The sequence below is a fragment of the Oncorhynchus gorbuscha genome, linkage group LG24 (genome assembly GCF_021184085.1).
Source record: "Oncorhynchus gorbuscha isolate QuinsamMale2020 ecotype Even-year linkage group LG24, OgorEven_v1.0, whole genome shotgun sequence".
Lineage (NCBI taxonomy): Eukaryota > Metazoa > Chordata > Actinopteri > Salmoniformes > Salmonidae > Oncorhynchus > Oncorhynchus gorbuscha.
In genome coordinates this window covers 8,594,476-8,605,185 of record NC_060196.1, presented here as the reverse complement: position 1 = coordinate 8,605,185, position 10,710 = coordinate 8,594,476, and the positions used below count along the sequence as shown (strand labels likewise).

At 42.1% G+C, this 10,710-nt stretch overlaps 1 pseudogene across 1 annotated transcript; it reads right to left on the bottom strand.

Annotated features, from left to right (window-relative positions):
• Positions 1-3,000: 3,000 nt before the first annotated feature.
• On the bottom strand, positions 3,001-10,505 carry LOC124012857 (annotated as a pseudogene). The gene is made up of 5 exons (XR_006834784.1): positions 10,265-10,505; positions 9,385-9,449; positions 7,289-7,389; positions 4,023-4,138; positions 3,001-3,590 (listed from the first exon to the last, which is right to left on the bottom strand). The product of XR_006834784.1 is annotated as a signal peptidase complex subunit 3-like (transcript).
• Positions 10,506-10,710: the final 205 nt, after the last annotated feature.

The following is a 10,710-nucleotide window of genomic DNA, read 5'->3' as shown; positions in this document are numbered from 1 at the left end:
GAGGAATACCTATGTAAGAATGCTGTTCATCGATTACAGCTCAGCATTTAACACCATAGTAACCTCCAAACTCGTCATTAAGCTCGAACCTGGGTCTTGACCCCGCCCTGTGCAGCTGGGTCCTGGACTTCCTGCTGGGCCGCCCCAGGTGGTGAGGGTAGGTAACAAAGTCCCCACAAGGGTGCGTTCTCAGCCCTCTCCTGTACTTCCTGTTCACCCATGACTGCGTGGCCATGCATGCCTCCAACTCAATCATCAAGTTTGCAGACGACACTACTGTGGTAGGCTTGATTACCAACAACGACGAGACGGCCTACAGGGAGGAGGTGAGGGCCCTCGGAGTGTGGTGTCAGGAAAATAACCTCACACTCAATGTCAACAAGACAAAGGAGATGATTGTGGACTTCAGGAAACAGCAGAGGGAGAGGGAGCAGCCCCCTATCTGCATTAACGGGACAGTAGTGGAGAGGGTGGACAGTTTTAAGTTCCTCGGCGTACACATCACGGACAAACTGAAATGGTCCACTCATACAGACAGCATGGTGAAGAAGGCGCAGCAGCACCTCTTCAAACTCAGGAGGCTGAAGAAATTTGGCTTATCACCAAAAACACTCTTTTACAGATGCACAATCGAGAGCATCCTGTTGGGCTGTATCACCGCCTGGTACTGCAGCTGCTCCGCCCATAACCGGAAGGCTCTCCAGAGGGTAGTGAGTTCTGCACAATGCATCACCGGGTGCAAACTACCTGCCCTCCAGAACACCTACACCACCCGATGTCACAGGAAGGCCAAAAAGATCATCAAGGACAACAACCACCCGAGCCACTGCTTTTTCACCCCGCTTAACATCCAGAAGACGAGGTCAGTACAGGTGCATCAAAGCGGGGACCGAGAGACTGAAAAACAGCTTCTATCTCAAGGCCATCAGACTGTTAAACAGCCATCACTAACATTGAGTGGCTGCTGCCAACATACTGACTCAACTCCAGCCACTTTAATAATGGAAAAATTGATGTAATCAATTTATCACTAGTCACTTGATATTATATAATGTTTTCTTACCCTACATTACTCATCTCATATGTATATACTGTATGCTATACCATCTACTGCATCTTGCCATCTTGATGTAATTAAATGTATCACTAGCCACTTTAAACAATGCCACTTTATATAATGTTCTCATACCTTACATTACTCATCTCATATGTATATAGTGTACTCTATACCATCTACTGCATCTTGCCATCTTGATGTAATGTATCACTAGCCACTTTAAACAATGCGTGTTATGTTTTCATACCCTACATTACTCATCGCACATGTATATACTGTACTCTATACCATCTACTGCATCTTGCCTATGCCGTTCAGCCATCACTCATTCATATATTTTTATGTACATATTCGTATTCATTCCTTTACACTTGTGTGTATAAGGTAGTTGTTGGGAAATTGTTAGGTTATATTACTTGTTAGATATTAGTGCACGGTCGGACCTAGAAGCACAAGCATTTCGCTACACTTGCATTAACACCTGCTAACCATGTGTATGTGACAAATACATTTGATTTGATTTGAACACGTGGCCAATTAAATTTTTTGAAACACAACCCTCCCGTTTTGGAGGTTTGAACTGTTCCTTAAGGCTGTCAAATCCACCAGCAGCTCGTGGCATTATACCTAAAGCAGACATATCCATTGGCTGCACAGTCGCATTAACATAAATCCCATGCAGCCTTGTTTACAAATTCGAACACTGGAATGTAACCTACACCTCGATTAGAATTATATAAATTCTCATTTCGTTTAATGATTTTTTATTTTGAGCGTAATTATTTCTATATAGCCTACACTTTCTCGTTCTGAACTTCTAACGCCAGTGGGGCGGGTGTGGCTTCGTGACAGTGCACAAGAGGCTGCTCACCAATTTGACAGCTCCAACCCAGTTCCACCTCCAACACTGCCTAAACATCAGCTATAATGCGGGTGTCAGCTATCGCTTGTTAACGCATGATCTGATTGAACCTAGGCCTTAGTTTAGGAGATACCCTGCTACCCTGGTGAGCTTTCCCCTTGTCTTAAAGTGTAAGTCACTTTGGGTTTCATAACCTGTACAACTCTCCACTAAACACCCTTCGTCTAAATAGCAGTGCGCTCTGCTATACGCAGCTGAATTTCCCCAACTCTTGTTTGGTTCCCCTGCATATCACATATGGTCTAAGAACAACTCATATGAATTTGTTATTTTCCAAGATTCAAATCAGTCTCTTGAATACAAATATCTTGCTAGCTATAATTACATTTCCCCTTCAACTGTGGCTGCTGTGTCAACAACCTTGGGCTTTTCTGTTCCTATTGTGTCATACAATGGATGTTTTTCCACTCGCTACCTCCCCAAACCCACTCAAATATGAGGTCTTCAATTAAATGTTGAAATCGCCAATCTGTCTAGTCTATTACCTATGGACATTATTTAGAGGGACATTGAAATATGTTCAGTTATTTGGAGCTCAAATGCACATTTCAAACGACGCCGTTGTAGCCATTATACCCATATACCATCATTTCAAAACATTATTAACAGAACATATATTGTTTTGTGGAACTCAATTATACGACATCGAAAATTATTTTATGGGCCTATGTCCATCATTCTCAATGTGGCAACTACTCTGAACGCTTCGGGTAAGTTGTGTTTGTGGTCATATGGCGCCATCTGTCAGTAAAATGTAAACATTACGAATGTTTTTGTATTTTACCTTTATTTTACTAGGCAAGCCAGTTAAGAACAAATTCTTATTTACAATGACGGCCTACCCCAATTGTGCACCGCCCTATGGGGCTCCCAATCACAGCCGGATGTGATAGAGCCTGGATTCAAACCAGGGACTGTAGTGACACCTCCTGCGCTAAGATGCAGTGACAGCTGCGCCACCCAGAAACCCCTTTTAAACCAATCCTCTTCCGCTTCTCTACTAATAACCAATTGTACAGAATTATCTTTCAGATATTTTTTATTAAAAAAGAAAGCAGTGAACAAACAAAAATGTAATTATTCAGCGACTTCACATTGCCCTTCATTACACAGGTACTGAGTACTACTGTACAGTTACATGAAGCATGAGGAGTCCTGACTTTCTAGTTACTAAGTCCATCTCAGCAATGACCATTTAAACCAAGGATTACCAGCAGGCATATCCTTGTTTACTCCTCGTTATTTCCTCACCTCTCTCACAGTGCATTAAGTAGAGGATCCAAGGTCTCTCCTCTAATGAGCTTTGAGAGGAATTTCGGGGAAAAAAGACAAGGATTTCACTGCTAGCAACATTGAGACAGTATTTTTTTCCTGCGGCAGCATCAATGCAAAAAAGGCAACAATTGAACCGTTCCCAAATGTCCACTTTTATTAAAAGTCATAAAAGATGACACAACAAACACAAACGATAGAACAGTTTAGTAGCTCTTGGTGGTCTCGTATGATTCGGGGAAGGGGACAGACATGTGGCCAGAGCCCATGACCAGGGGCAGGATCCCAGCGTTGGGCACCACGTTCCAGGACAGAGTCAGGGTGATGTTTTTGTTCGCCCTGGTGGAGAGATCATCACACAGAGGCCTTAAACATCGTAGATCATTCCTACAGAATTTCCCTTCAAAAGACTGAGACAAGCGGGAGAGTTGCCAAAAGCGGTCCTATACTGCCCTCTGCTGCATACAAAGGGTGTTCCATAACTATTCAACATGTCGGCCTAAATGCAAAACAAACATTTGTTTCTCTATGTAAAATCAGATGAAATTGTATTTGTCAGAGTCTATAGCAGGTTTAAAAGGTGTCGCAAAATGATTATGTCGATGAGCCTTTTATACCCGCGGTAAACTGTGTGTGACAAACTATTTGATTTGATTCAATAAATTGACGTCAAGTCAGATTCCACACCAATGCTATATCAAAAACAGGATTTGTTATCGCTGGGTTACTGGCAGCAGAATAAAAGTGAGAGGGTGAACAGAGGACGCTTACCGAAGCCCGTTTCCGTCATCGAAGAAGAAGTACTTGGACTTCATGTCTCTGAGGTTGAGCTTGGTGCTCTCTCCTCTCAGCAAGATCTTATCCCACAGAACCACCTGGTTCAGGGCCTGAAAGAAAGCGCAACACGTCGCAGTTAAACATCACTAGTTGGCAGCTATTTTACCATGCACTCCACCTTCCTAGGTGTCCTGATCCCAGATCTGTATCTAATCTAATTGTATGTGTCATATGAGCAGAATACAACAGACTTCACTGTGAAATGCTTTACTTCACGAGCCCTTTCCCAACAATGCAGCGTTAAAATGCAAGACACATTTACTAAAAATAAACACGGAAATAGTAACAATTAAATAACAACGAGACTATATACACAAGGAGTCCCGGTACTGAGTCAATGTGCAGGGATATGAGGTAGTTGAGGTAATATGTACATGTAGGTAGGGGTAAAAGTGACAGGGCAATCAGATTAGATAATAAACGGAGTAGCAGCAGCGTGTCTATGTGTGTGTGGTGTCAATATGCATGTGTGTGTGTGTGTGTATTGGAGTGTCAGTAGTATGTGTGTGTGTATTGGAGTGTCAGTAGTATGTGTGTGTGTGTATTGGAGTGTCAGTAGTATGTGTGTGTGTGTATTGGAGTGTCAGTAGTATGTGTGTGTGTGTGTATTGGAGTGTCAGTAGTATGTGTGTGTGTGTGTATTGGAGTGTCAGTAGTATGTGTGTGTGTGTATTGGAGTGTCAGTAGTATGTGTGTGTGTGTATATGTGTGTGTGTGTATATGGAGTGTCAGTAGTATGTGTGTGTGTGTATTGGAGTGTCAGTATGTGTGTGTGTGTATTGGAGTGTCAGTAGTATGTGTGTGTGTGTATTGGAGTGTCAGTAGTATGTGTGTGTGTGTATTGGAGTGTCAGTAGTATGTGTGTGTGTGTATTGGAGTGTCAGTAGTATGTGTGTGTGTGTATTGGAGTGTCAGTAATATGTGTGTGTGTGTATTGGAGTGTCAGTAGTATGTGTGTGTGTGTATTGGAGTGTCAGTAGTATGTGTGTGTGTGTATTGGAGTGTCAGTAGTATGTGTGTGTGTGTATTGGAGTGTCAGTAGTATGTGTGTGTGTGTATTGGAGTGTCAGTAGTATGTGTGTGTGTGTATTGGAGTGTCAGTAGTATGTGTGTGTGTGTATTGGAGTGTCAGTAGTATGTGTGTGTGTATTGGAGTATTGGAGTGTCAGTGTGTGTGTGTGTATTGGAGTGTCAGTAGTATGTGTGTGTGTGTATTGGAGTGTCAGTAGTATGTGTGTGTGTGTATTGGAGTGTCAGTAGTATGTGTGTGTGTGTATTGGAGTGTCAGTAGTATGTGTGTGTGTGTGTATTGGAGTGTGTGTGTGTGTGTATTGGAGTGTCAGTAGTATGTGTGTGTGTGTGTATTGGAGTGTCAGTAGTATGTGTGTGTGTGTATTGGAGTGTCAGTAGTATGTGTGTGTGTGTATTGGAGTGTCAGTAGTATGTGTGTGTGTGTATTGGAGTGTCAGTAGTATGTGTGTGTGTGTATTGGAGTGTCAGTAGTATGTGTGTGTGTGTGTGTATTGGAGTGTCAGTAGTATGTGTGTGTGTGTATTGGAGTGTCAGTAGTATGTGTGTGTGTGTGTATTGGAGTGTCAGTAATATGTGTGTGTGTGTATTGGAGTGTCAGTAGTATGTGTGTGTGTGTGTGTATTGGAGTGTCAGTAATATGTGTGTGTGTGTGTGTATTGGAGTGTCAGTAGTATGTGTGTATTGGAGTGTCAGTAGTATGTGTGTGTGTGTATTGGAGTGTCAGTAGTATGTGTGTGTGTGTATTGGAGTGTCAGTAGTATGTGTGTGTGTGTATTGGAGTGTCAGTAGTATGTGTGTGTGTGTGTATTGGAGTGTCAGTAGTATGTGTGTGTGTGTATTGGAGTGTCAGTAGTATGTGTGTGTGTGTATTGGAGTGTCAGTAGTATGTGTGTGTGTGTATTGGAGTGTCAGTAGTATGTGTGTGTGTGTATTGGAGTGTCAGTAGTATGTGTGTGTGTGTGTATTGGAGTGTCAGTAGTATGTGTGTGTGTGTATTGGAGTGTCAGTAGTATGTGTGTGTGTGTATTGGAGTGTCAGTAGTATGTGTGTGTGTGTATTGGAGTGTCAGTAGTATGTGTGTGTGTGTGTATTGGAGTGTCAGTAGTATGTGTGTGTGTGTGTATTGGAGTGTCAGTAGTATGTGTGTGTGTGTATTGGAGTGTCAGTAGTATGTGTGTGTGTGGGTAGAGTCCAGTAAGTGTGCAGAGCCGGTGTAAGAGTCAGTGCAAAAAAATTATTTTAAAGAAGGATGTCAATGCAAATAGTCCAGGTAGTCATTTGATGAACTGTCTTATGTCCTGCTGGCGGTGCGGTATCAGAGAGAACAGACTATGACTAGGGTGGCGGGACTCTTCCTTCCTCCGACACCACCTGGTATAAAAGTCCTCGATGGAGGGAGTCAGTCCAGTGATGTGGTGTGTACCCATGTATATGGTGGGTTGTCAAGCAATTGCATACCAAACGGTGATGTAGCCAGTCAAGATGCTCTCAATGGTGCAGCTGTAGAAATTTTTGAGGATGTGAGGAACCATGCCAAATCTTTTCAGCCCCCTGAGGGGAAAGAGGCGTTTACGTGCTGTCTTCACGAGTGTGTCCAAATTCTATAGTCATAGTTTACATTGAACTATACAGCACAGACAGACTTGAGACCAACCTAGGCTACTTCTTAGGCTACACTATTTATAAAATCTCACCCATCAAACCATATTGCCTTCTGTGGTTTGGAGTGTCAGTTAAATGTGTGTGATCTGTAGAAGAACCAATGTGTCAACAGCGTGTGGCAACCAGCCTACCAAAGCCAAGAGGAGGAACGTGTGATAATGATCAGTGATACATCTTGAAGGAAAGAGGTCAGTTCTTGCATTGCTCCAGGTGGTGTAGAAGTATGACTATTTTTCTGCATTTCTATATATCGGGTAATCTACCTATAGAAGGTCATCCCTTCAAAGCAAGCCAAGAGGAACGTATGATAATTGATAGCTCAACAGGAAAAAGAACAGGTCTGGGTTGTGTTCATCACGGCGATTCTGCAAAACATTTCGCGACAGAAAACGTTTAGTCGAAAAGGAAAACAATTTGCAACGAAAACAAGAGTTCTATTAGATAAATTCAGGTAGGTACCTCCCCGTTTATTTCTTAAATGGTCAACTGTTGTCAGTAATGTACACCCGTTGTAAGTACGTTGTATTGGAGTGTCAGTAGAGGAAGAGCTGCTTGACGTTCCAGTCAAACATGGGCTTTATGTGCAGAGAGGTCAAGGTGTAGGTCACTTCTTTCCCTGGGTGTGTGTCATTGGTTTTCTGTCAAATGGTAAAGTGTAGTTAGTTTGGCAGTGCATCAGTAGCCAAGACATTCCTTTCACCACGTGGAATTGAAAGCTGTCAAAATATCTGTTTTTTTTTGTCTTGGAGTGTCAGTAGTATTTACTTTATGGTTTCTGTGTACATTTTGGCAGTGTAGAGTATTTGCACTGTATGGCTTGGTACAGCTACAGAGTGGTTCACCTTGTTGGAGGTACTGAACCCCAACAGTTTCATATGCGCATTCAGAACCCTTCTTAATTGAAAAAATATATATATTTCAAAACATAGGTATATATTTGACTGGTGCACAAAATGAACCGTGCATCAACATCACTGTTTTCAAAGAACAAAATCATCAAAACATTTTCACACAGATTATCATTTTCACAAAAACAAAAACATAATAATGAATATTTACTGCAAATCAGTGTGACTTCTGCTGTTGCCTTTCAGAGACCAGTTCAGAAATGCAGACTTCATGCAAGTGCCACTCTCATGTCATTTTCGGACAAAGTCTGTTCCTTTCCTCCGTTTTTATGTCCAGCATCCTGGTATAAAATTGTCCAAAGATATGTTGTAACAAACGGATGAAAATCTCCAGAGCTTTCTTAGCAATAACAGGGTACGTTACCATTTGTTGACACCAAAACGTTGAAAGCGTTATGTTCTGAAGAGTGCTGTTGAACCTGGCAATTTCAATGATTTCATCGGTGAGGTATTCATCATTGACAAGATGTCTCTCAATGGTGCAGCTGCTAGAACTTTTGTAGGAGTATCCGCCAAAGACTTTGCAAGCTCATCTAAGTGCGTGGCTATTGCTTGCTTCAGTTCAGCGGGTACAGAAATGTCTCTGATTCCAGATACATCTTCGATCTTACTTACACAGTCGTCCAGCAGGGGAAAGTTTGCAAAGTTATTGTTCTCTGTTCAGTTTCCATAACGGTAGCTTTTTTTGAAAAGCCTTCAGGTTTTCCTCCGCTCGATGATTTGACTCCACTCGCCCTGCATCTTTTGATTGAGATGATTGAGAGCTTCGAAGTTCCCACCAATAAAATGAGAATGAACTGATTTTTGAAGAATCTGATGACAATGTTGGTGCTCAAAAACAGGCTAATTCCACACGCACGGCAAAAACACCAGCACCTGTCCCCGGGATAACCACCAACGAGAATGGACAGAAGTACCTGATTCAGAGCCCATTTCTTTACACAGCTCACTGAAGATGCGATGCCGCAGAGCACTAGTTCGCACATAGTTCACGCATTCCACTACAATTTTTAATACTTCTGCCAGTTTTGGAGGCAAGGTTTTTGTTGCCAACGCATGCCTGTGCAGAATACAATGCGTAACAATGATGTGTGGTGCATCTGCATTTCACTAGCGGGTAGACTTTCTTCCCAGCATGACTGGAGCTCCATCGAACAAACTGCAGAAACCATATCCCACGAAAGATTGTTGTCTTTGAAGAAGTCATCCACAAGTTTCTTCACATCGGCTGCCTTAGTTGTTGTTGTCTTACAAAATAAAAATTCTTCCTTTATCACGTCGTCTTTCACGTAGCGAAAAGAATAAAAGCTGGCTTAGATTTCTGTGGTCTCAACGAAAAGGCTGAATTTTGCCGGGTTGAAATTAGATACTTGAGCCAAGATGTCTTTGCTCATGTCCTCTATTCTGTCGCTGATGGTGTCATTTGAAAGAAATTTGGGATAACTGTTCGGCCCTTTTCCCAGCATGATATTCGCCATCTTCAACACAGCTGGTTGAGTGTTTCACCAATGGTGTGTGGTTTGCCCTCTTTGCGATCAGGTAAGCGTACGATGCTGTGAGGATCGGTTTGTTGATGGGACAAGTAGAACAGGCAAGAGCCTTTTCATTGAATCGTTCCAGTCAGCGAGTGTTGTGTTCTTGTATTTTCCATGTCCATGCAGCTTAAGGAAGTGTTCTCTTAGTTTTGCCGGTGCTGAACCCCAGGTCACTTCTTTCAAATGGGTCCAGTTAGGACATTGACTCATCACCACGGTTTTTCCTGTCAAATTGTAAAGGACCAGTTCTTTTTTGTGACAGTAAGTATGAAGGATTAAAATATTAAGAAAGAAATCCAAGACATTCCTTTCACCACAGTCACAAACAGAAAGCTGTCAAAATATCTGATGTTTTTTGATCTTGGCTACAGCCAATGATGGTAGTAGGCGGGTCATCACGAATCATATGAATCGGATGTTTTTTGACCTCCGCCGAACCCCTGAGACTGCTCACACTTTGCACTGAACCCAGGTTAAGAACCACTGAGCTACAGGAATGGCATACCACAGCTCCAAGGTCTGAGCAATGGCTACTATAGATGCGCAGCTACAAAATGTAACGTGATATGTTCATCTGCATGGATGGAAGCATTCACATACACTATTATAAAGCTAATGCAAAGGTGTGATGATAGCTAAATGTCAAAAGTAAGGTCGGAAACATTCCATCTGCTGGCAGCTCGTTTACAGTTTGACAAAATATACCGCGCTGACGTGCTGTTAAACTATTGGATACAATGTTGCAAGCAGCAGCTGGCATCCGGTCTGGCTGGCAAGCTACATTGTAGCCAAAGACAAAAACAACGGTTGTTCATTTAATACACTGGTGTTTGTTAGATTGACTGGCGTCAATATTGCCATATGGATTAAATGATCACCTCGAGATGGAATTAGTTAGCACCATTGCAAAGACTCATACACCGATCTAGCTATGTAGCCAACCTATAACTATGTATACGAATAAAAATGTGATCTATCTAAACCAAAGCAATGCATGTTCACTGTAGTTCAATAATAATAATAACTAGTCATCACTCACAGCATTACTCTCGAGACGTGGATATCCACCGGCACCCTCCTGTCTTTGAACGCTGTCGTGATAAAACAGCCAAACGTCAAAGCTGCCATCACGCTGAGCGAGAAGGCAAAGAGGGAATTTGCCCTCGATAACACTGTATTCATTTTGAAATATAATTATATTACAGTTTCATATACAGCGATGCGAAACACTTCCACCCGCAACAGCAGGAAGTGTAGTTTGAAGAAATACGGAACTGGATGTTTTTTCCGTAATCGATGGAACATTGCCCCCATGTATTATGGAGGTGAACTACAGTTCGCACAACCAGTAAGAGCTTGGAATTTCATGATAGTAGACAATTGATTGGATAATATAATTTTGAATTAAAAGTATATGAGTCAAGATAATGTTAAACCTCAAGAGAAGAAATACTCAACACATATTTTTTTTTACCTTTCTGAAGC